This window comes from Pleurodeles waltl, chromosome 1_2 (assembly GCF_031143425.1).
Source record: "Pleurodeles waltl isolate 20211129_DDA chromosome 1_2, aPleWal1.hap1.20221129, whole genome shotgun sequence".
Lineage (NCBI taxonomy): Eukaryota > Metazoa > Chordata > Amphibia > Caudata > Salamandridae > Pleurodeles > Pleurodeles waltl.
Window position 1 is genome coordinate 851,521,210 of NC_090437.1, and position 27,318 is coordinate 851,548,527.

Sequence of the window (27,318 nt, forward strand, 5' to 3'; positions counted from 1 at the left end):
CTCATTCCACATGTGTTTAAGGTATGCTGACATGAAGTTGGTACCTCTGTCAGAAACTACCTCCTTAGGAAATCCCACTCTGGTAAAGATACCAATGAGTGTTTTGACTACTGCAGGGGCAGTAGTGGACCTAAGGGGAATTGCTTTAGGGTACCTAGTAGCATGATCCACTACTACTAGAATATACTGATTCCCTGGGGCTTTGGGAGGTTCAAGTGGACCCACTATGTCCACTCCCACTCTTTCAAAGGGGACCCCCACCACTGGAAGTGGAATGAGGGGGGCCTTTGGATGGCCACCTGTCTTACCACTGGCTTGACAGGTGGCACAGGAGGCACACAACTCCTTGACTTTCTGGGACATGTTGGGCCAATAGAAATGGTTGACTAACCTCTCCCATGTCTTGGTTTGTCCTAAATGCCCAGCAAGTGGAATGTCATGGGCTAAGGTCAGAATGAACTCCCTAAACTCCTGAGACACTACCACTCTCCTAGTGGCACCAGTTTTGGGATCTCTTGCCTCAGTGTAAAGGAGTCCATTTTCCCAATAGACCCTGTGTGTTTCACTGACTTTTCCTTTTGTTTCCTCAGCAGCTTGCTGCCTAAGGCCTTCAAGAGAGGGACAGGTTTCTTGCCCCTTACACAGCTATTCCCTTGTGGGTCCGCCTGGGCTTAAGAGTTCAACCTGATAAGGTTCCAACTCCATAGGCTCAGTTCCCTCAGAGGGTAGAACTTCTTTCTGGGAAGAGAGGTTCTTCTTCTTTTGTTGTGTTGAAGCTGGTTCCCCAGTCTGTTTTCCTTTTCTCTTGGAGGGTTGGGCAATTATTCCAGACTCCAACACCTCTTTCGCACCCTGAGCCTTGCACTGTACCCTTGTCTTGACACACACCAGTTCAGGGATAACCAGCATGGCTGCATGGGTTTTGAGTTCTACCTCAGCTCATGCTGAGGACTCCAGGTAATTTCCAAGCAAGCAGTCTACTGGGATAATAGAGGAGACTACCACCTGTTTCAGGCCAGTGACCCCTCCCCATTCTAAAGTTACCATAGCCATGGGATGTACTTTAGTCTGATTGTCAGCTTTGGTGACTGGATAAGTTTGTCCATTCAGGTATTGTCCTGGGGAAACCAGTTTGTCTGTCACCATTGTGACACTGGCACCTGTATCCCTCAGGGCTTCTACACTAGTCCCATTAATTAAGAGTTGCTGCCTGTATTTTTGCATATTAGGGGGCCAGGCAGCTAGTGTGGCTAAGTCCACCCCACCCTCAGAGACTAATGTAGCTTCAGTGTGGACCCTGATTTGCTCTGGGCACACTGTTGATCCCACCTGGCGATTGGCTATTCCAGTGCTAACTGGAGTAGTAGTAGAAGTGGAACCTTTCTTGGGACAGGCCTTGTCTCCAGTTTGGCGTCCCTGCTGATTACAGCTACAACACCAGGCCTTTTTGGGATTACATTTTTTACCCTTGTACCCAAATGAGGAATTGTGAAGGGACTTTGGACCTTCCCTCCTGAGCAGGTTTTTGGGGCCCTGTAGAAGACTCTTTACTTTTTCCCTTGGATGTCTCAACACTCTTCCCCTGGGGAGTCTTTGTGATCCCTTTCTTTTGATCACCCCCTGTGGAAGTCTTGGTCACCCTAGTCTTGACCCAATGGTCTGCCTTCTTTCCCAATTCTTGGGGAGAAATTGGACCTAGGTCTACCAGATGCTGATGCAGTTTATCATTGAAACAATTATTTAAAAGGTGTTCTTTCATAAACAGATTGTACAGCCCATCATAATAATTTACACCACTGCCATTAATCCAACCATCCAGTGTTTTGACTGAGAAGTCAACAAAATCAACACTGGTCTGGCTCAAGGATTTTTGAGCCCCCCTGAACCTAATCCTGTACTGTTGAGAATCCAACGCCCTCAATCAGGGTAGCCTTCATGAGGTCATAGGATTCTGCATCTTTTCCAGAGAGTGTGAGGCGTCTATCCCTACACTTTCCAGGGAACATTTCCCACAGGAGAGCTCCCCAGTGAGATCTGTTTACTTTTCTGGTTGCACAAGCCCTCTCAAAAGCCGTGAACCATTTGGTGATATCATCACCATCTTCATATTTTGTTACAATCCCTTTGGGGATTTTTAGCATGTCAGTAGTATCTCTGACCCTATTTAAGTTGCTGCCACCATTGATGGGAGCTAAGCCCATCTCTTGTCTTTCCCTTCCTATGGCTAGGAGCTGTTTCTCCAAAGCCAATCTTTTGGCCATCATGGCTAACAGGAGGTCATCTTCATTGAGGCTGCCCTCAATGCTTCCAGAGCTGTTGGACTCCCCTGTGGGAGAAGCAGCACCTCTGACTATCACTTGTGGAGTCAGGGTTTGAGGAACCTGGTCTCCCTAACTAGGAGTGAAGAGGGGAAATTGTCCTCCACTTCACTAGTTTCCTCCTCTGTAAGGTTATCTTCAGAGGGGTTGTCTCTTGCAAACTCTGCCAAGAGCTCCTGGAGCTGTACTTTGGTAGGGTTTGATCCAGTTTTTATATTTTTGATTTTGCAGAGAGTCCTTAACTCTGACATCCTAAGATGCAGGTAAGGGGTGAGGTTGAGCTCCACCACCATCTCTTCTGCAGTAGACATTATTTCTCTAAAAGTTGGGATACTTTTTTAAGAATCTAAAACTATCTCTAGAACTTAATCCAAACTTTTACAAAACTTTTAATACTTCAAATGAAAGGTATTTCACTCAGGTATTCTAGGAACTTTGAATAATCACAATAGCATGTACAGTTTTGACATAAATGGCAATAAGCTATTTTAAAAGTGGACACTGCAAAAATCAACACTTCCTGGGGGAGGTAAGTAATTGTTAAGTTCACAGGTAAGTAAAACACTTACAGGGATCAAAGTTGGGTCCAATGTAGCCCACCGTTGGGGGTTCAAGGCTTCCCCAAAGTTACCACACCAGCAGCTCAGGGCCGGTCAGGTGCAGAGGTCAAAGTGGTGTCCAAAACATATAGGCTTCAATGGAAACAGTGGTGCCCCGGTTCTAGTCTGCCAGCAGGTAGGTACCCGCGTCCTCGGAGGGCAGACCTTGGGGGTTTTGAAGGGCACTGGGGGGGACACAAGCAGGCACAGAAAGTACACCCTCAGCGGCACAGTGGCGGCCGGGTGCAGAGTGCAAACAGGTGTCGGGTTTCAGCTAGGAATCAATGGGGAGACCCGGGGGTCTCTTCAACGATGCAGGCAGGCACAGGGGGGGCTCCTCGGGGTAGCCACCACCTGGGCTAGGCAGAGGGTCGCCTGGGGTTCACTCCTGCACTGGAGTTCGGTTCCTTTAGGTCCTGGGGGCTGCGGGTGCAGTGTTGGTTCCAGGCGTCGGGTCCCTTGTTACAGGCAGTCGCGGTCAGGGGAAGCCTCTGGATTCCCTCTGCAGGTGTCGCTGTGGAGGCTCAGGGGGGTCAACTCTGGCTACTCACGGGTTCGCAGTCGCCGGGGAGTCCTCCCTGAGGTGTTTGTTTGCTGCAGGTCGAGCCGGGAGCATCGGGTGCAGAGTGGAAAGTCTCACGCTTCCGGCGGGAAACGTCGGGTCTTTAAAGTTGCTTCTTTGTTGCAGAAAGTTGCAGTTTGTTGAACAGGGCTGCTGTTCTCGGGAGCTTCTTGGTCCTTTAGATGCAAGGCAGTCCTCTGAGGCTTCAGAGGTCGCTGGTCCTGTTGCAGTTTTTCGTCGAAGTAGGGAGACAGGCCTGTGGGGCTGGGGCCAAATCAGTTGTCATCTCCGTCTTCACTGCAGGGCTTCAGGTCAGCAGTCCTTCTTCTTCTTTAGGTTGCAGGAATCTATCTTCCTCGGTTCTGGGGGCCCCTAAATACTGAATTTAGGGGTGTGTTTAGGTCTGGGAGGGCAGTAGGCAATGGCTACTGTCCTTGAGGGTGGCTACACCCTCTTTGTACCTCCTCCATGTAGGGAGGGGGGCACATCCCTAATCCTATTGGGGGAATCCTCCTTCTACAAGATAAGGGTTACCTCAGCTCAGGACACCTTAGGGGCTGTCCTGACCGGGGGTGACTCCTCCTTGTTTTCCTCCTTATCTCCTCCAGCCTTGCCGCTAAAAGTGGGGGCAGTAGTCGGTGGGGCGGGCATCTCCACTAGCTGGGATGCCCTGTGGCACTGTGACAAAGGGGGTGAGCCTTTGAGGCTCACCGCCAGGTGTTACAGTTCCTGCAGGGGGAGGTGAGAAGCACCTCCACCCAGTACAGGCTTTGTTCCTGGCCACAGAGTGACAAAGGCACTCTCCCCATGTGGCCTGCAACATGTCTGGTGTGTGGCAGGCTGGCAAAAACTAGTCAGCCCACACTGGAAGTCGGGTATGTTTTCAGGGGGCATCTCTAAGATGCCCTCTGGGTGTATTTTACAATAAAGTGCACACTGGCATCAGTGTGCATTTATTGTGCTGAGATGTTTGATACAAAACTTCCCAGTTTTCAGTGTAGCCATTATGGTGCTGTGGAGTTCGTGTTTGACAGACTCCCAGACCATATACTCTTATGGCTACCCTGCACTTAAAATGTCTAAGGTTTTGCTTAGGCACTGTAGTGGCATAGTGCTCATGCACATATGCCCTCACCTGTGGTATAGTGCACCCTGCCTAAGGGCTGTAAGGTCTGCTAGAGGGGTGACTTATCTATGCCATAGGCAGTGTGAGGTTGGCATGGGAGTGCCATGTCGACTTAGTCATTTTCTCCCCACCAGCACACACAAGCTGTGAAGCAGTGTGTATGTGCTGAGTGAGGGGTCCCTAGGGTGGCATAAGACATGCTGCAGCCCTTAGAGACCTTCCCTGGCATCAGGGCCCTTGGTACCAGGGGTACCAGTTACAAGGGACTTACCTGAGTGCCAGGGTTGTGCCAATTGTGGAGACAAAGGTACAGTTTAGGGAAAGAACACTGGTGCTGGGGCCTGGTTAGCAGGGTCCCAGCATACTTTCAAATCATAACTTAGCATAAGCAAAGGCAAAAAGTCAGGGGGTAACCATGCCAAGGAGGAATTTCTATGCTGAGCAAGGATCGCTCCAGCCCCACAGGGCTCGCATCAACAGTGATCTCAGTATGCAATTTAGGATCAAAGTAAGCCAACTCAGACACATTTCAGTTGCAAGTTTTATGTTTTTGAAACTGCAGTCACCACTATTCAGCGGAGCATTGGAAATGGACATTTCGAGTCATGCCTCCATCAGAAAATACATGCCCAAAGAATGTGAGCTTTGTTTTATGAAATTCACACTTTTCAGCATTTAAGGTGAGGCCTGCAGCTGTAAGCAATTGACACACTTGCTTGAGGGCTTTCTCATGCTCCTTCCGTGTTGCAGCAGATACCAGTATTTTGCTCTGTAGTTGAAGTGATGTGTCACAGGCTGAATAACCTTACGTAAAACATTACACTCCAAACCTTAATCTTTAGTATCTAAATAAACTAAGATGAGTCGAAACAGTAGTAATGTACCTGCAATTCTCTTCCAGTTCAAGCTGATCATTGCTTTTTGTTCTGGTCAAGACATAAAAAAACTTTTGCTCGGTTCAACTGCATGATCATACCTGCAATGTGCGAACCAGGATGTCTCTCTCTCTCAATTGCTTTGTTGGCTTGGCGCCTATCCGCCCAGATTTGCACTGCACTGTCCTTCTTTGACACTACCACGATGTGTGACATGGCATGGGACCAGTAGAACACTCAATAATGTTATGTTTCAGCAAAGCTTCTGGTGCCTTCTTAATAGCTTCTTGTAGGTTAAATGCTACCCTGCTTTGTCGCTGTTTCATGAATGTGAAGTGCACCTTCATCTTTTCGAGCATTTCTAGACCATGAAACAGTGACTGGAGTTGACTCACAATTTCAAGTTTTATATTTTGATTGTAATTGATGGATATCAGCCCCATGTCAACAGCTGTTTTAAAGCTGAGTAGGCATGCACTGGATGGAGTACCTTGAAGAACGTGATTTGTCCCTGCACAGACATCTTCTTGCAACCCGCAGGGTTGCTATGAATGATCCTTGACTCTGTAGAGGTTTGGAAGCACCCCATGTGTACACCTTTGTACTTGATGCTTTGAGTCGTGGTACAGACATTAGACTGTGAAACTGTTCAACCGGCATGATGTTCATCGATGCACCAGTATCAATTATAAAAGTTACCAGGCAACCATTGACTTTCAGTTTGATTTTGGGGCAAAGTCCATATGATTTCTTTTGCTTTCTCAGCTCACTTGTTTCTGCTATTTTATTGTCTTCCGTGGAAGCAGCAGGGCCCACTTGTGCATTGCATTCCCTTTTATCTATGGTCATCGTACATTCACCCTTTTCTCTGTCATTCAGGGGTGACGTCAAGGAATTCTTGCAGGATGAACTTGATGCAACTGACTTCCTTTAGTTTCAAACTGTCGCAGTTGAGGTTGTATTTTGTCTTTGTAGTGTTGTGGCAAGACTGTTTCTGGAAAATTCTGGCATGCACTTTCTACAACTGCCATGACACACTTGGTTTATTCTTTGCTTTACAAACAATCATAAAGTGCTTCTCCTTTCTGCACCCTTTATACTTTTGTCCGATGGCCGGCCGTTTATTCTCATGTGGAAATGAAACTTCACATCGGAAATGCAGTCTTTCTTTTTCTGAGTATGTCGACTTAAGGGTATCTGCTTGGTGCTGGTTTCTACTCTTCATGACTAATGCGGGTTTACCTTTTGCTGTTCTTGCTCCCATGTCGGTGGCTTGACGATCTGCTTGTTCCTCAGCTCTAGCAGCCATTAATACTTTTTCTAGATTGAGTGTCTCTTGCAACATGTGTTTTCTGATTGAGTCTGAGAAAATACCATCAATGACTCTGAGGTGAATGGCTTTCTCATCCTTAAATTCACTGAGGGCCATATGTACGAACACATTTTCCCATTGACACAGAATGGGAAAAACCCTTTGCTACACCTGGCCCTCAATTTGCAATGTTTGATGAGCACATCAAGTCTTTCAACAAATTCATCTATTGTTTCACCAACTCGTTGTCTCGCTTGATTGAAAATGTACCTTTCATAGTCGATATTTGGCATCGGGTTGAACTTGGTTTCTAACGCTTCGTTGACATCATCTTAATCTGTGAGAGTTCCTTTCTCACTTCTTTCACTCGGCCACAAGTGAGATTCTTTAAGTATTTAATGATTTTCTCATCACTGACTTCTTCCAGAGAATCTATGAAATCTTCTAACATCTTGATCTCCTGGTCCATCTGGGGGAAATATTTGGATTTTTGGCATTATCAAATGGTGGCGGAGGTTTCAGGAAAGTGACTGCCATGTACTTCACCTTTCTTTCTTTTGGTGTTGAGAGTATGTGCTGTTCAGGGAGCATTCATTGTGCACTTTAATCCGCGTCCTCTGGAAGTACCGGCTCTCCTTACCTGATCTTGGGTCGGCGGACGTGCCCAGTGACTTTGTTGCACCTTCTTCACTTTTGATGGGGAGTGCATTTTCTGTTTCTTGCATGCTCTAGTCTTTGCATTAATTTTTTTGTTTCGTTCAAGTCATTTCTTTATGTTATTTTGAAAGGTTTGTCTTTCAGGCCCTTCTTGTGACTTTGATAACATTGGGCCGTGTGTTTGAGCCATCTCGCTCGAGGCGAGATTCAAGATGTAGTGGGTGCTACTTGCTACTTTGCACATATCAGTTTCTCCAGCAGGTTGCAACCAGCATGTCTGATGCTTCAGTTGTGACTGTTGTCTTACTGGTGAGTATATGTTTATTTCTCATACCTGGTCGTTGCTGCCTTTTATGCTGTACTTGGTTGTTACTGCCTTTAGGGCTTTCTTTGTATGACTGATAGCTCGGTGTTGTGGTGCAACACTTTCTTTTTTTTTGTTTAGCCTTGCCTGCAAGGGTTTTTTCAACAGTGCTCCCTTGTTGGGTCTTCAACTTTTCCATGAGGCTTGTACAGGCTGGAGTGGTGCTTGCGCTCCACATGCACTAAATGCAAGCTTCTTTGTTTTAGGCTTGGATTCACGTGGCACACACAAGCAGTTTGCTATTTCTTGCAAATTTTCAGGGAAACCAAACCGCTAATGTCTTAATATGGAGAGAAGTACCGCTAGCCTTTTAGCAGTACTTTTCTCCATATTAACGCTGTCTGCCGGGGTCATAATGACCCCCTAAGTGTTTTCTTTTATGTGTGTAAGTACTGTGTGTAACTACAGTGGTGTTGCATGAGCTTTGCATGTCCGCTAGATAAGCCTTGGCTGCTCATCCACAGCTACCTCTAGAGAGCCTGGCTTCTAGACAATGACTACACTACACTAATAAAGGATACCTGGACCTGGTATAAGATGCAAGTACCATAGGTACCCACCACACACCAGGCCAGCCTCCTACAACCACACCCTGACACTTCCCAGATCGAGTACATAATTTCCTTCATAAGCCCACCCCTAGTCACTGGGTCCTAACACATACAGTTCTAAGACACTACATATACCTGGATTTCACACTTGCCATCCACGCTGCTCCAAGGTAGTTCCTCTCTGTGCAACAAATGCTTCTGAAGATGGGAGTGCTACATGCCTTGCTTTATCTGAGGAAAATGCAAATCATGATGGATGAAACAGCTCAGTTCTTCACAGACCTCAAGGTTGCACACAAATTCAGTCCCAAACATGTATGTAAACAGCCTTAGAGAAATTCCAGTGCCAAGGATGACCCTGTAGGCCATCTCAGTGCAAATAACTAATTAGATGACCCTGCAGGCCAACTCAGTGAAAATGACCAATTGGAAGACTCGCCCTTCCTTGAACACTTGGATGAAGCCCCCAAAGTGGACATGGCTTGTTGACTTCTTGGTATGAGGCCTGTGCTCCCGGGCCAGCCCGTGGCCCTGCATGTACAGCTACCACTAACATTATCATTTTCCTTTGCTTCCACCAACAACGCATTGGGCCACCCATCTACACAACCTGGGATGGGACGTCCACCTGGCTCCCTTCACTTCCCAGAGGATGTATCCTATGTGGTTGTTCTTATATTTTGTTGTTTTTGGGAATGGAAATTGTTAGAAATTAGGTCTCCAGTTGGCAGTGATTTGCACCTTGTCCAAGTAGGGACCCTCACTCTAGTTGCAGCAAGGCCGTCACACAGCTAAGGTAACCCCTGCTCACCCCTTGGTAGCTTGGCACAAGCAGTTAGGCTTATCTCAGAGGCAATGTGTAAAGTATTTGCAACACTCACAGTACAACAGTGAAGACACCACAAAAGTACTCCACACCAACTGAGTAAAACATGAGCAAAATTACAAAAATCCAACATACACAAGTCAAGATATAACTTTTTAAAAGTTTAAGCAAGTCTTAATCGACAGGGATCAATGGATGTATTTCTTTAGCACAAAGTACCTCAGGTGCGTCAAAAGCAAAGACGATGCGGGCCACAGGGGAGGTAAGGCACTGGAAAAAGAAAAGCAATGTGTTGGTTCCTTACTGCGCAGGCTAGTAGATGCGTCGATTCTTTCCTCGCAGGTGAGATGATGTGTCAGTTTCTTACTGGCAGCAGAGGTGATATGATGATTCTTTCCTTGCAGGAAAGGCAATGTGTTGCTTTCCAGACAAGCAGCCTTTGTTCCCTACTGCTGTGTGAGGTCAATGAAGATTTGGCACCCAGAGACGATGCATGAAAAATCCAGATGCGCTGTATTAATGGGACTGCTGTCAAACAGACGCTGTGTGAGTTCTGCAGCTGAGAGACAGGTGCTGTGTCAATTCTCCCACTGTGGGGAATGCACTATGTTGATTCTTCAGTTACAAGACAGGCGCTGCATCGATTCTTCCAGCGCAGCACATTGATATATGGATTTTCTTCTTCAGATCACCAACTTGTACTTCCAAGGGCCCACAGACTGGAGTTGGCACCACTTGGCAAGTCAGGACTCTCAGCAGAAGAGCCCAGGCAATGGCAGATGAAGTCTTTGATGTCCCTGGGACTGATTAACAGGAGGCAAGCTCAGTCCAAGCCCATGGAGAACATTTGGAGGCAGGTTGTAGAAAGCCAAGTCCAGTCCTTTGACTCCTAGGACAGAAGCAGCAAGAAGCAAGCAACAGGTCAGCACAACAAGGCAACAGGCAGAGTGGCAGTCCCATCTACAGCATCCAGCTCTTCTTCCTGGCAGAATTTCTTCATTTCAGAAGGATTCTAACTATGTGGTGTCAGAGGTCTAGTACTTATACACATTTCTGTATTTGAAGTAGGCAAACCTCAAAGAGAAGTCTTTGTAGTGCACAAGACCCTGCCTTTCCCTGCCCTGGCCCCAGACACACTCCAGGGGGTTGGAAACGGCTTTGTGTGAGGACAGGGACAGCCCTATTCAGTTGCATGTGTCAACTACTCCCACCGCTCTAGCTCAAGAATACCCATCAGCTTGGCCATCAGGATATGCAGGGCACACCTCAGCTCCCTTTGTCTGACTGTCTAGAGTGAATGCACATACAGCACAACTGACATCCTGACTAAGATGTGTATTCAGCAGACAGGCAGAAGCACAGAATGGTTAAGGAAGCAAATGCCCACTTTCTAAAAGAGGCATTTTCAAACTCACAATTCAAAAACCAACTTCACCAAAAGATGTATTTTTAAATTGTGAGTTCAGAGACCCCAAGCTCCATATCTCTATCTGCTCCCAATGGGATATTACTGTTAAAAGATATTTCAGGGCAACCCCCATCTTACCCTCTGGGAGAGATAGGTATTGCAATAGTGAAAACCGAAATAGGCAGTATTTCTCTATCAGGCCATGTAAAACACACCATCACATGTCCTACCTTTTAAATACTCTGCACCCTGCCCACGGGGCTGCCTTGGGCCTACCTTAGGGGTGACTTACCGGTAATAAAAGGGACGATTTGAGCCTGGCAAGTGGGTGTACTTGCCAGGTCAACATGGCAGTTTAAAACTGCATGCACAGGCACTGCAATGACAGGCCTGAGACTTGGTTGCAGGGCTACTCATGTGGGTGGCACAATCAGTACTGCAGGCTCACACCGGCAGCATTTGATTTATTGGCCTGGGCACGCCTGGTGCACTATACTAGGGACTTACTAGTAAATCAAATATGCCAATCATGGATAAACCAATCACCAGTACATTTATTGACAGTGAGCATATGCACTTTTGCATTGGTTAGCTGTGGTAAAGTGCCCAGAGTACTAAAGCCAACAAAAGCAGGTTAGAAAAAAGTAGGAGAAAAAAGGAAAAAAGTTTGGGGATAGCCCTGCAAAAAGGGTCAGGTCCAACAGGAATGTTATTCAACATGTTGGGGTGGTTGAAGGGGCCGGAGGGTGGTGAGAACTAAATGTTTTGCTTTTGTTGTTCTTGCGCGAGTGCATCAGGGCACACCAGACTCTGCCCCCACTTCCTGGAGTACACGACTCTGCACTTGTCAGGCAATGCCTTACAATGCCTATGCACTACACAGTACAGGGCACTCACCATCTTCTGGTAACATGATGGACACAACCATTTTTCAATGGAATGTGAGGGGCCTAAATGACCCCAGAAAAACTGGGTTAGTCTTTGCGTATATCCGATGCCATAAAGTAGACATAGGCCCTCATTATGACCTTGGCGGGCGCCAATGCAGCCGAACTCCTGCCGCGGTCATTTTGAGATCCCCGCTGGGCCGGCGGGCGGAAACCTGGTTTCCGGCCGCCGGCCCAGTGGGGATCTCGGCCGCAACACAGGAGCCAGCTCCAAATGGAGCCGGCGGTGTTGCGGCCGTGCGACAGGTGCAGTTGCACCCGTCGCGCTTTGCGGGCCCTGTCAGGAGGCCCCTGCACTGCCCATGCCAGTGGTATGGGCAGTGCCAGTGTCAGGGGGCCCCTGCACTGCCCATGCCAGTGGCATGGGCAGGGGCCCCGCGACTCCCCGTACCACCAGCCTTTTCCTGGCAGTTCAAACCGCCAGGAAAAGGCTGACGGTAGTGGGTCTCGTAATCCCCTGGGCAGCGCTGCTAGCAGCGCTGCCCTGGCGGATTAGAACCGCCGGGGCCATTGTGGCAGAAAACCCCCGGCCCCGGTGGTGCGACCGACCCGGAATGCACTGCCAGCCTGCTGGCGGTGCTTCCGTCACGACAGCCCTGGCGGTCTTGGACCGCCAGGGTTCTAATGACCCCCGTAGTGTTCTTACAGGAGCTGCATTTGACTGAGACCATGAAGGACAGACTGCATTCCAGCTGGCTTGGGGAGTCACATCTGGTGACTTGTCAGGAGGATGATAAGTGGGAGACTAGATTTCTCCACAAGAAAGCTGCCATCAGGAGATATGGTGAGGGAGACAGGGATGGCAAGATTGGCATCCCTGTTAAATATAAAATTGAACAGTTTCTATATCATGGAACTGGTGACCGATGGTTGGTGGTTTCACCTACCAGACTATGCATGACATTATGCAGACATTACAGGACTACTATACTGCTTTGTTATTCTCCTTGTGTTCAGTTCACACAGTCAGACTCTCTGAGTACCTTGATACTGTTCAGCTACTCTGGCTGAACAATGCGCATAGAATGTACCTGGTTGCCCCTGTCACAGTGGAGGATATAAAGCAAGTTATTCGTGGCTTGCCTGGGGACAAAGCCCCAGGCTTAGATTGGGATGTGTGATAAGCAGATTTAGTTTGATAGCTTCGACAGGACTGTTGGAGAGGAAGGATAGGATGATAGAGGGAGAGAATGGAAAAGTCATAGGCTTCTTGAGTACATGTGAGACACCTGACACTTCTCAGGTCAGGGGAATAGGAAGAGCCTGAAGGGGGTTTAAGACGTAAGATTTTGGAGTAGAACTGCTAGCAATGAGGAAGTGAAGAGAGGATACTTGCATGAATTGAAATCAGAACTGAGTAGAGTCAGGAATTACAGTAGATTCTGATGGTAATTTTCCAAAGAATGAATTCATCGAAGGCTATACTTACTCCTACAAAGTTTCTTTAAAAATTTGCCAATGAGTAGTGGACCTTTGTTTTCACTCTTGGTAGAGTTTGTTTAAAATGCCCTGGGGCCCACAGTGAGTTAATTGCTGAAAACACATTCTCCACTTGTGCATTTGACAAAGGAAGGTTTAATGTCAGATCTGCTAAAAGGGCCAGATTTTTATGGAATCCAATTATTTCTGTGAAGTGTCAATGTAAAGTGCCCTAGCTATTCTAAACTGCAGGTGATCAATCCAGACGTGTCAACTGTTCCAGTGTGTTTGAAAGAAACAATTCATTAGTTTAAATGGGTACACTTTCTGGATAAAGTCTGATGGCATTCTCATACTCCAATAAAAAGCAAGTGATTTTGGCATTTATTTTCATGTGTGTGCATTAGAAGCCTTTTAATCAATGCATTACAACAGAAGGAAGAAGAAGCTTGCCTTCCTCTTGTGTAGAGCTCAATTCTCAGGAAGATAAAATAAAATAAATTAATATAAATCACAGAACACAGATTCAGAACAAGATACACCTAAATATAAAGCAACGAAAATTAAATAAACATTCATAAAAAAAAATCCTGGCAGGGTTAGAGCTCTCAATGACATTTTCTTGTTCTTTTTTAAATGATATGTGTTATGAAGACAATGCAATAGCAGCCATTATTATAAATCTAAGAATATGCATTGCTGTACTTGTCGCTCTCTGCATGATCACCCCCAAACGCTTTGCCTCTTGCTTTCTGAATCTATTGTTGTTGGCTTTTAAAACTCTGTGTACTTTACCACTGTTAATGAGCACTGAGGTGTGTCTGCTCACTGCTTAAAACATGGTAAAATTGACTTATACATAATTGGCATATTTAATTTACTTATAAAGTGCTCTCTAGGACAGTGGTACTACATGTACCTTGGACCTGTAAATTAAGTGCTACTAGTAGGCGTGCAGCAATTATTAGGCCACCCATTTAGGTAGCCTTTTAAAACATGTCTCAGGGCTGCCATTGCAGCCTGTGTGCAATGTGTGCAGTTGTAAACTGGCAATTCGACCTGCCAAAATAAACCTTTCACCAGGCCTAAGCCTTCCTTTTTAATACATATATACCCCCATGTGCCCTAAAGGGCCTACAGGGCAAGGTGCATTGTATTTAAAAAATTGGACATTTTTTACAAATGTTTTTCCTGTCCTGATCATGAAAAACTCCTACATTTGTTTTTCAGTACTGTAAGACCTATCTCTCCCAAAGGATGACCTTGAGTTACCTTATTACATTTCATAAGTGCTAATTTTTTAATAGGAGTAGGTAGCAATGTCCTGTTTGAACTCAAATGAATTCTAATTTTAAAACACCTTGAATGATACAGTTAGATTTTAGATTACAATTTTAAAATTGCCACTTTTAGAAAGTTGACATCTTCCTGCCCTAAACGTTCTGAGGCCTTCAAGGAGTTATCAGCTGGCTAATCCTGTTTATTGCTCCCCCATCAGGAGTGAACAATAGGACTGGGTTGTAGCTGGAAGAGGGCCATTCTGCCAGCATTGGAGGGATGGAGCTGTTCCTTGCCCCACTTATGTTTCAAAGGAGCTGGCACAGCACACTCACAAAGAACTTGACACCAGGCTTTTGTCACCCCAGACATCTTGGGAATTGAACAGAGAGGAAGGAATTTCTAGATTCACCTGAGCGTAGGGGGAAGGAGGGAACTCCAGATGTCTCTTTCACTTCAAACCTGGCACCAAGTATAAATAGTGGACCCTCAGACCGACTCTTCAGTTCACTCCTGGACCTGCAGAAGACTACAGAAGGACTGTCTTGATGGTCCTGCTGCTTGAGGTCTGCCTTGTTTCTCAGTGGACTGCCCTGCTGCTTGAGGCATGCCTTGTTTCTCAGATGACTTCCCTGCTGCTTGAGGCTTGCTTAGTTTCTAAGGCTGCTTGAGGCCTGCCTTGCTCTTCACAGGACTGCCCTGCTGCTTGTGGCCTACCTTGTTTTTCAGAGGATCACTCTGCTGAAGGCCTCTCTTGCTGCTTGATGGAGAGAGGACTATCTCCTTGAACCCAGGACTTCTAGAGTAACTCTAAGGGTCAACTGGCTGATCTTCTGCTCCGAGCTACAGAAGCACAACAAACTCCAGAGGCTTCCCTGCTACTGCCCCTGCCTGGACCTGCAACTAGACCTACAACTGGACCTGCATGAGAACCCGCTGGCCTCTGCTGAAGTGAGTTCCTAATTCCCAAGACGTCCCTTCCCTAGGTCTTGTGCCCTTGGCCGGTATTAATTGTGCTCCTTCTATGATATCCAGAAGTTTTGAACTGTGCACACCGTACTTGGAGAAGGTAACCTTTTCAGTGGGACTAACCTATATGTGGCCCACACTCCATCGCAGTTACCCTGAGTGTGTGTCTTTGCCCTGGTCTAGCATGGCCAGATACCCACAGGTAGAGCTTTCTGCTTATTTTTACTTGAGCATTTAAAATTACATAGTTATTGTTCTTCTGATTGGATTTTTGTCATTTTGGTCTCATTCTATTTGTTAAAATGTATACTATTTTTTGTAAGTTGTTTGGGATTTTTATTGTGCTGTATTTTAACTTTATTACTGTTTGTGTGCTGCACAAATACTTAACACTGCGCCTTTAAGGTAAGCCTGACTGCTTATGTGCCAATCTACCAGAGGGTTTACCACAGGTTAATTCAGTTACTTTTATGCTTCACCCTGCCAAGGATTTTGGTTGTTGCTGGAGAAGTGTTTTCACCCCCTCAATCAAAAACTGAATGTTTCACATGCATTGAGAACCTAGTGTTTCTAAACATCATCCTCACAAAATGTATTAATGACATCCTCAGGAGGTTACAGTTTGTTGGGTAACCTTAATCCACACAATTGAAAAAGGATATAGGTGAACAGGAAACCCCTCCCAACTCTAGTGAGTTCCCAGAAGTTTGTTTTGGGGTGTGCTCTGGTTCACCCATTCTGCACATTCCAGTGCCTCCTGGCATAGGAATAATGCTTTGCACACTGTAGGGCAATTTGTTACAGTTGGGAAGTGTGCCATTACAGGCTCAATGGTAAGAAAACAAGCTCCAACACACCGACTAACCTGTACCAGAGCACCCCGGATTGCTCACCTTTCTCTCATACTAAAACTCAAAGAGCCCCAAACTCCACCTAGACTTGCCTTCAGTTGTGAGTCATGGTTGAAGACAAGTGGATTTAGTGTCCTGGGAAAAGACCCATACCCCATGAGGCGGCAGGTTTGATTTTGTGGGGAAGACACAGAGAAGGAGGACAGGATATTTTTTTTTTTTAAAGTGATGGGCTTTCTATTATGTTGTACCAATAAATTAAAAGGAAACCACATGGAGGACTGATGTGCCAGTTTTCCATCACAGTCCTTGCTGGAATAGAATGGAAGATTCAAGCAGCTGGATGTAGAGTCAGATGAGCTTGAGCTTGGAATGCATGCCCTATGATTATTTATCATTTATTTGCAGGAAAGTAGGTGACTGGGCGCAGAAATACAGAATAACCCTGCACCAAGAAGGAAAGGTAGATGGGCTGGAGACTGGCATATCATCCTGATGACTCCTCATCATTTCCTTTCAGGTCCCAAAGGCTAAAAGAGTGGCTTCAGATATTTGGACCACTTTGCTGCCTCTTGACCTTAAAGACTGGTGAAACCTAATAGCAGGGTGATGCTGCATACAATACAATTAATGCTACTTCACGAGGCAGGATTCTTTAGTAGTAACAATCACCCTGATCCCATTTACCGTTTTTTTTAAAATACCCCTTCCTGCAATGAAGTAAGCCTTTATCAGGAAGTAAAGGGCTTATAAAAAACTGAAAAGAAACTCTACGAAACTATAGTCATTGTAAAATCATTCATCAGGAAAGAAATGGGAAGCCTAACTGGTAAAATCTAATCTGAACACGGAATGAAAATGTTTAACTGAGAATTAACTTGAGAGAAAGTCATATCTTCTCACAGTAGTGTCAAAAATGTATTAATTTGCCGAAGGGCAACACCAACTAGCCCAACCCCAAAATGTGTATCAAGAACAATTCAAGGAAGATAGAAGAACCTAATACGATGCCATTTAGGTGCAAGGGGATAGGCAGATGACTGCTTGAGGTAAGGATCAAACTGCCACGAATCAGTTGATAGAAGCCATTTTATCTGCACATGTAGACCTAACTGTACTTTCTATGTCCTTCAGAAGTTCGCTTTTGGGGGTGTCCCTGTCTATTTTTTACCATCTTTTACATGCATGTCCCACAGGACCACACACCCTGTATTATGATGATATCTTTACTATGGACTGCTGCTATCTGGGGAGATGTAAGCATACAATCCACCAATCCAGATTGGTGCAGTACATATGAAGCCATCAAGAAAACAATTTAGGAATGATCAGAATGTGTTTAGGGCACCTATTGACATCAGTTCGCAGAAAGCCGAAACAACTACGTTACAGGACAAAAGGCCTTCTAGACTAATCGTTGGGAACCTCTCAGAGTACAAGGGTGAATGAATATGATGAATAAGACTATAAAGCAACCATTTCTTGATGCCTTACTGATGCAGCACTAGATAATTCAACACCATAATGCAGTTCTACAGAGACAGTCAACCTGACTGCTGTGTACCAAAGAAACTGGAGTAAGGACGTCCTTTGCTTTGCCTTTACCTAATTGACTCTTAGGCGTATGTAGCTATTAAAAGGACTCCCCAGTGAGGGGTCAAGTGGCTGAAAATGTCAAAGAATTTGAGAACTAGATCCTGAAAGAATGATAGGAAGGGTTATCATTCCACAAACAGAGACCCGGTTTTTCATCTGTGGAGAATGTGGCCATATAGGGATGTGTGCTCAAATGAAACCATTACAGAACCCATATATGTGACCTTGGCTATGTCCAGTTATGGAAAAACAAATACATGAGGGCAAATGCATGTCAGAGATGTGAGTATTAACGGGGTGACAGTTTGAAGTTTTCTAGATAGTACAGATCTGCAGACTGTATTAAGATGCAAACCAAACATTTCCCTGACCTTATATAATATCCATCATACTCAACCACTACAGAGGGGACATTAGATATTGAGGTTCAGCAAACAGTGCTAACTGTGGCTATCCTTTCTAATTTAAGAGAGAGGGTATTAGACACTAATATACCTCACTTTGTACATTTTGTAACTCAAAAAAGCAATGTTCTAGAAAATCAATTTTTCCTCTGTGGACATTATGGCCCTCATTACAACCCTGGCGATCAAAGACCGCCAGGGCTGTTTCGTCGGATGCACCGCCAACAGGCTGGCGGTGCAATCCACGGAATTACGACCGCGGCAGAATCACTGCGGTTGCACCGCCGGGACCAGAGGTTTACTGCTACGTTTTTCCGGCGGTTGTAATCCTCCAGGGCAGCCCAGCTTGCAGCGCTGCTCAGGGGATTACCAGTCCCCCTCCCGCCAGCCTTTTCATGGCGGTAGGAACCGTCATGAAAAGGCTGGTGGAAAGGGGAGTCGCGGGGCCCACTGCCGCAGCCCCATGGAGCTTTTCACTGTCTGCATAGCAGACAGTGAAAAGCGCGACGGGTGCAACTGCACCCGTTGCACCACCGGCTCCATTTGGAGCCAGCTCCCGTGTTGCGGCCGACATCCCCGCTGGGCCGGCGGGGGGAAACTCGGTTTCTGCCCAGCAGCCCAGCGGGGATGTTGAAATGGCCGCCGCGGAAGTACACCCGCATTGGCGGCCGCGCGTCGGTTACAACTTGGCGGGCGACAAAGTTGTAATGAGGGCCTATGTCTTGTCTTTGTAATAAAAGGAAAAACAAGGGACAGAAGAGTAAGCAGAAAGGCCAGCTGGCACCCCCAATACAAACCAGAGGTTCTTAGATTGTAACACAGAACCAAGAATATTCTCTAGGCATGAGAATCACAAAGATGCAACTCTTGTTTATAGCATGAAGAGATCAAGGAAAGAAGGGGAAGTAAGGCAGTTACTTATTTGGCCCTATTTCCAACAGGGTGGGAGACATAAGGTCCTGAAGACTACAGCATCACCTCTCATAGAAGTGTTGCACCCTAAACCTTTTCGAGAACTAGTTTTCAAAGTACCCAATGGCCACCTTACACTTTAAAATATGGGGTTGATATAGTGTAACGGTTTTATTTTCACGCCTTACATGCTGAGTCTGCCCAATACTTCTGTCAGTGTCTGGATTGCCTGAAACCGAGGGACTATTCTAAGGGCCCACTCCAGTCATTGCTCATTATTGCCTTGTGCCTTGATATGGACTTGATAGGTCCTACAGAATCCTCTTGACACAAACACATTTTAGTAATAATGGACTATGCCACTAGATACCCATAGCAATTTCATTTGAGAGGTACATCAGTGTTGTGATTTTTTGATTCCCTATGGTAGGACTACCAAACTAGATACGCACTGACTTTATGCCCTTCCTAATGGTCCTCTCTCAGCAACAAAATATCCATCACATAAAAACATTGATGTATCACCTACAGACTGATGGTCTGATGGTCTGGTGCAACTGTGGAATGAATCTTTTGAAACAAATGTTACAGAGTAAGTAGTTTTGGAAATAAGCGAGACAAGGTATTGAGGGCTCTGGCAAAGACTGGTGGCAGGGAATGCAAATTAGGCAGAATACTGGGTACAGAGCTGCCCAAGATCACACAGAGAGTCAGAGGAGAGAGTGAATCCAAAGGGGAAGCTCTGTACAAGAGACTAGGAGAATTAAGCCTCAGAAGGGACAGGCATTCCAGGAGCAAAGTGGCATTCAGACCAACTAACTCCCAAGGTGGGCATGCACAACATATATATAACAACATTAACAATAAAGGGAATGCAGGGTCTGTGGAGCTGATACCTATGGTGCTGTTATAAAAGTAACTCAAGGACTATACTGACAATGGACAAGAAACACCACCTACATAGTCAGCTGAGCCCATGGAGCCTGGCAATCAAACAGGAACAAGCATGGCGGTAACAGCAAAGGTGTAGAACTATATACAGAACCACAATAGACAAGGAATGGCAAACCAGTCCACACTTGTCAGAAAGCAAGTAACAAACACACAAGGAAACCAGAAACAAGACAGCAAGACAGCAGGAAATAGGAAGATAGCAAACTGGAATCTGGAACAAAAGTAATAGGAAGAAAAGCAGGAATAAAGGAATAACTAACGGACAGGAACAAGGAATGACAATAGATCAGGAAAATAGGAAAAATAAGAATAGCAAGCTCAGGAAACAAGGGTCAGTCTCACTGGAACACAGCTGCAATGACCAACACTGGACTGAAGGGAGCTGAGGCTTAAAGAGCTCACTCTAAGCAGTGAGCAGGGGAATATAGGTATTGTGATCTAAATGGCTGGAAGTCAAGAGATGCATGAGGGAGAAGGTCTGGAAACTTAATAAGGCATTGGAAAGCCCCACAATTTGGGCCCCTGGTGGTGGGCACGAGAGCGCCAGGAGCGAATAGTGACACAAGGTGCTGATATTAATTCTTCTTTTGTTATACAATGTTACCCAGGCATTACTAGTTTCCCTTCTATTGTATTTCTCTTTGAGGGACAATATTTTGACTATTTTGGACATAGTCTAGGAGGGCTGGACATAATCTGAAGACTAACAGATTCCCTTAGTAAAATAGGACCTGGCTTTACAAGACAGTTTATATGCTAAGCAATGCTGTTTCTATAAAACAAGCTGTCAGCTAAAATGACAAGACCTACTGACCAAACCTTGGAAAGTGAGCCCCATTACCTAAAGCCACAAGGCCTACCAACTAAAACAAGGCCTTTACCATGTAGAAACAAGACCTGTTGCCTAAAAAAGTCCTACCTGCAACACAAAGCCCATCACTCCTATCAATGATCAGCCCCTGCATACATAGAAGATAAGCAGCTTTTACTAAATCCTAGAACTCCAGTCAAGTTGTTGTGGGTTCATTTTACACTCTGCTTGGGTACACCTATTTTAGCTTAGCTTAGGCCTGCAGCCTGTGTCCTTTCACCTACATAAGTGCTCTGATTTCATTTATTCAGTTTTATTCATTTGTAGCTGGCCTGCTTTCAGGGGGGATGTTTTTATATTTCAATCAGCTGTATTTCTCTGATTCTGCAAAAGCATTGTTATTGCTATTCTGTGCATGACATTTCACCATGTACCTCTGTCCATGGCTGACAAGAACAGTACATGGTAATCCAGCTAGCAATTGTCACCACAAGAGTATGTACCAAGCTTGACACTTGGGCACGTGCCCACGTCAGGCTTTTTCAAGGAACAGAAATATGTTTCTTATCAAAAACACTGTATAGGCCAAGGGACAAGAGGGAGGTCATTCCGGCCAGGATTCTGTCCACGCTGCATGCCATTTCATTGCTGACCTCAGCCCTTTGTCTACAAACAACCCAGGAGACGGCGGGCAGACCATTATCTTCCAGGTACTGGGGGTGGGTACTCCTCTCATGAACTAAGTATGGCCAGATTGGACTATCACTGCAATGCTCCTGCTTAAGAGTTAAGAGTTAGGTAGAATTCACCCATGTATGTTATTCCAGTATGTTGAGACTGTTTATTTTCTTCTTGCTGGTCACCACCATTGTAATCCTGTTATGGCTCATTGCCCTAATAATTGCAGCTCATATATTTTATTGTCTACTGCAGTATTTTTAATTAATGTATTCAAAACCATCCATCATCTCTGTCTTTGGGTTATGTGCACGTATGAGACCTTTATCTAACGAGAGAAAGAGGTGAGACTTGTCCACCACAACTTCCCCTGAGAAGCCATAAAGTGTAATGTTTCAGGCTGCCACAAATCACCTTTTCTTTCAGGTTTGGGTGAGGTGCTACTAACTAGCCACAACGGTTGGGCAGACAGCTGCCAAGACAGTGTGGGATTGACTCAGTCACCCACAACAAGTGGTGCTGCCACCCTCAATTCAGAAGTCTCTTTCCAATAACGGGAGTCTTATGACATGGCGCCACCAATGTTGGTAAGGCACTAATTATACTGGTCCCCTAAGTATCTCTGTCTCACACATACTAAGGGCATCCTAAGTACCACTATATGGAGACATCCGTGGTCTTAGGGAAAAGTCTCCACAGCTCAATGGGGAGCACGTATCTAGACTGTAGGTTGTCCTTAAAAGGATTTCCCCATTGGTGTTCCCAAATCTGATCCCCATTCCTTAATATGGCACAACCAGTAAATATTTTAGAGAGCTGTAGACAACCTGTCTCACATTACCTTTTAGCTAACAGATTAACAAAAGAGGGTGAGGATTTCACATTTGTATTTGAAGCTCAAGACGCTTACAGACCAGAAATATTCTACTCATGGGTCACCTTCCCAGAAATAAAAGCTGACTCTAATACATTTCATACATACAGAATATCAAATATACCACTATTTAGAAACACCTCCAAATTATCAAGAACACTAAGATTGGTTTAATAGAGCCCTTCCACATGTAATACAAACTCTTGGGTTAGGTTCTTTAAGCAATGACAGACTGTCCAATGTGGCCAGCATTGTCCACATATACTACATCCCAATGTGGAAGCTCTGCCAGTGGCAGAAGTACACACATTATACAATGCGCTAGTAGCAATATATAGACAATACAATTTGTAATGCAGACTTTATTTTAAACACCGCCCCATCACGAGCTGCTCCAGCTATAATCAATTGGCTGTTACAGGAATAAATATTCAAACTGTCCATTCAATAATGGGAAAAGTGTCCACTGAGCGGGGGAAGATTCAGTTCTGGGTTGTGCAGAAAAAAAAACATCTGGAAGCAGTGTTTCCCCATATGGGTCCCCAAGATGAACATAGGATTCTCACGATGTGCCTACCATTTGGAATGGTTCTGTCAATTAGGGATTGTGCAACTTAGGGCAAGGTCTTTGCAGCAATATATACCACTAAGCATCATACACCAACACTTACAAATTTACCAGAAGTGTTGAAACAAATAAAAAATGAACACAGGGCAGCCCGGCCCTGGACTTCAGGATTAAACTGATGCACAATTTTCACAGTGTCCTCAATAATTTTAAGCAATATTAAAGAGGAGGCAGCAGCACTGGCAATTCGCCACCAGCTCTGGGAGGTTCCTCAGTGGGACCATGAGAGTGAGCTGCCAAAGATTATGTCCGAAACGTATACTAGTATAGGTCGGGATAGACTGGGAGCCAGACCAACTAAACTTCAACTACTGAGTACTTCCACTAAGAAGGGTAATAAGCAAGCACAAGAGAGTTCTAAGAAACTCTGGGATAAAAAATAAAACAAAATAAAGATAGAAGAACACAAAGAGGTAAATCTCCACTACAGGAGACCTCAGAAAAAAGGTACAACCTTAGAAATAGGGATACTTTAAAAACACCAGATAGATATCAATATACTGACAGGTGCCAATCTATTTCCTTTCAGGACACACCGGATAAACGAATGACAGACTAGGATGGTCTGAACACTGAAGCAACTACAGGAAACAGAACAAGGACTCATAACATCCCTCAGAGACTTCCTCAAAAAAGAAACTTCCATAGCAAAAGTCCCAATTTAAAAAGAAAAAGGTAGCAGTAATTTCAGTCCAAGATGCCACTCATATTGAGTACGTTGCTGAAGAACAGGATGTGGTCAGTGACTCTGCTAGACAGCATGGCAGAGGTCACAATATGTTGCCAGAGTCTTAAGGATCTTCTGGATGTGACACTGACTAATGACTTCCTTGAAGTCAAAACAGCAGACATGCACATTTTCCCACCTGACAGGGTGCACAGGTTAAACATACAGACTAAGGGAGACATACACCACACTATTAAAGTAATCGTCTGGAGAGGATTAACACTAAATTATGATATTTTATTGGGAGAAAAAGATTGGTCACCGGAATTTGTCAGCTTGCTCTCACAGGGGGAAATGCCATTTTGCCTTCTTTCCCAGTCCTTGTCGCAAACAGAGTAAAGGAAGCCTATGCAGCAGTTTGAGGTTTGGCACAGGCTCCTGCACTATACCTCAACAAGGTATTCCACGGATCCATCCTTAATACCCAATCAAACAAGAAGCTAAAGTTATTTTCTCACAGCTGTGGTACCAGAAAGTAATAGACCTTTGCGTCTCTGCAATAAATAACCTGTTATTCTCAGTAGCAAAACCTGACCATTCATATAGAATAGTCTTAGATGACAAACATTTAAACAGTCATACACGTACATTTGCAATTCAAAATGCACCTAGTACAGCACTTATCAACAATATAGTGCGAACAAAATACAAAACAACCTTGGACATTTCCAGTGGATTTTTCTGCAAAAATCTAGTACCTGAAAAATGGGATCCAAGCACCTTCAGCATGCTAGACTCTCAGTGGCATTTTTATAATTTGCCCCAAGGGTGTAAGAACTAGCCTTGGGGTATTTTCTGCCTGTGTAACATCAATATTATATGATGTTGATTCTGAGGCATTCTCTTATGTCGATGACATTTACCTCACAGATGACAACTTCAATGCACTATGGGCCCAGGTGCATCGCATCGTTTTAGGATTTGCTGCCCAAGGTTAAAATTTAATTTCAGGAAAGCCAAAATAGGTTTCTTAGGGCCTGATTCTAACCCTGACGGGCGGCGGAGGCCGCCCGCCAGAGTTCCCCCCTCCAAAACACCGCTCCGCGGTCATAAGACCGCTGCGGTGATTCTGGCTTTTGCACTGGGCTGGCGGGCGGCCGCCAAAAGGCCGCCCGCCAGCCCAGTGCAAAAGAGCCTTCCCACGAGGACGCCGGCTCAGAATTGAGCCGGCGGAGTGGGAAGGTGCGACGGGTGCAGTGGCACCCGTCGCGTATTTCAGTGTCTGCAATGCAGACACTGAAATACAATGTGGGGCCCTCTTACGGGGGCCCCTGCAGTGCCCATGCCATTGGCATGGGCACTGCAGGGGCCCCCAGGGGCCCCACGACAACCCATACCGCCATCCTGTTCCTGGCGGGAGAACCGCCAGGAACAGGATGGCGGTATGGGCTGTCAGAATCCCCCATGGTGGCGCAGCAAGCTGCGCCGCCATGGAGGATTCCCAGGGCAGCGGAAAACCGGCAGGAGACCGCCGGTTTTCCACTTCTGACCGCGGCAAAACCGCTGCGGTCAGAATGCCCTGCGGGGCACCGCCAGCCTGTTGGCGGTGCTCCCGCCGACCCTGGCCCCGGCGGTAAGGAACCGCCGGGGTCAGAATCAGGCCCTTAGTGTCCTATTTTCAGGATACAATTTATCTGATGAAGGCAAAAGCTATCCCCGCACTTTCTAGAAAAGTACACTCCACGTCAACCTCCAAACACGGTCAAGAAACTGCGGTCATTAATGAGTTTCTTTAATTTTGGCGGAACATACATTCCTGACTATGCACAACACATAAAACCACTTTATGATTTAATTCATCCAGATTTTTCCAGCAAACACTGGACACCATAACATACACACATTCTCTGAGATTTACAACAAGACATGCTAGAAGCACAACACTTACACACATGTGACAACAGAACGAATTTGGTCATCATAATAATTCCTGTTGCCATCAGGTTCACTTATGCCACATTTGATGAGGGTGTCAAGCTATCCATAGCATACATATCACTCTCATACTGTCATGCAGAACATAGATTTGCACCAACAGAAAAAATCCTGACTGCTGTATAGATGGCTGTCATTAAGGAGAGGCCACTTGCCCAAGGGAAAATCATTATTGTCGTTACCCTGATACCAGTCCTTGAGGCGGTTACCAAAGCTAGAGTTCCAAACGCAAAAGCATTACATCTACGTTGGATCCAATGAGCAATCTCCTTCACTGCCATTGATGTTGATTATATTTTCGACCCCAAACTACAGACCCAACAATTTCAACAATATGAACTTGAGTACCCCGTGCCATCTAACACCATCCCTCTTGATCAATACATAACAATCATTTACACCAATGGTTCCTCTTAGCCAGCTGTAGGCACAAAACACCAGTATTCCACTGCTTGTGCAGTAGTTAGCAGAGTAATAAGGTTGGTACATTCCACCCTCCACATACCTACACGCAGACCATAGTGAACTGCACTGCACAACTCGATGAGCATAGGGCTCTGATTTTGGCTCTGAAACATACAGATCTTGAACAGTCCACTTTGATTGTGTGTGATTCGTACTACTGTGTCCAGTCCAACAACGATTACTTACAACACTGGTGCCTGAACGGGTTCAGAGATTCAAAAGGAAACACCATAATACACCAAAACCTGTGGGGGGGTAGATCTTGAGAACAGGCTACCAAGAGCTCCTGTAGTTCATACATTGGGCTACCAATATGTAGGAGTACATGTAGGAAGCACTTTGGCTGACGAAGCTACAAATTTGCAGTAGCTACAGCTTCTGTTACTGCAATTATTCAATCTCGCACGAGATTAGATAATGAAACATTGGCAGCTATAAAAGATTTGGCTGATGGCAAGCCTTCACCAAAAGCATATCCTGCTAAATATACCTACCATCTCAGTGCCCAAAACATTTCATATTCACCAATTCCAGGGGTGAGTGATTGTGTGATCCCCAACCAAGATCAGATCTCACTAAAGCAGCAAATGAGGGTGTTGCTTCTGCCCATGGTGGTGTGGTGACTACTATTTCCCTGCTACAAAAGTGCTATTGGTGGCCAGGTCTGTACAAACAGACCAAACTGTATGTCCTTTGCTGTGACATTGTTGTGTAGCCATTTTAGATATAGCTCCATGCACGTTACTTTGACACACTAGGCCGCTGTGTACTTTAACCTAGATATATTTTATTTGGCTTCGCATTGTTATTATTACAATAACCATTTTTACGGTCTTGTTTTACTTTCATCTATCTAACTATTTTTGCCTAGCCCAGCAGTCTGTTATCAAACAAGACATTCTTGATCACTCTGTGCTTCATTCAAGGCTATAGTTCGGCACATTGCCGGTGAACGTGGTAGAAGTTGAGTCTCCAACATTCATAGAAAATACACATCCTTACGTAGGGACATTTTCTCAGAACATCAGCTGTGTTGTTATATAAACGCTTCCTTGTCCCTTACACGTTAGAGGGAGATTCCAGCAAGGGAACCACAACTATATGCTGATTGCTGAAAGCTTCGCTACAGATGCTAACACAGACCACAGGCCTTTGCTCAGGTATGAGGGTTGATGTCTTCCCGGGGGAATCTGAAAGGCAGATTTAGAGCTTAACATTCTGTGCTCAAATTATAACTTAGATAGGAAATAGTCCATCGAACATAGTGACAAT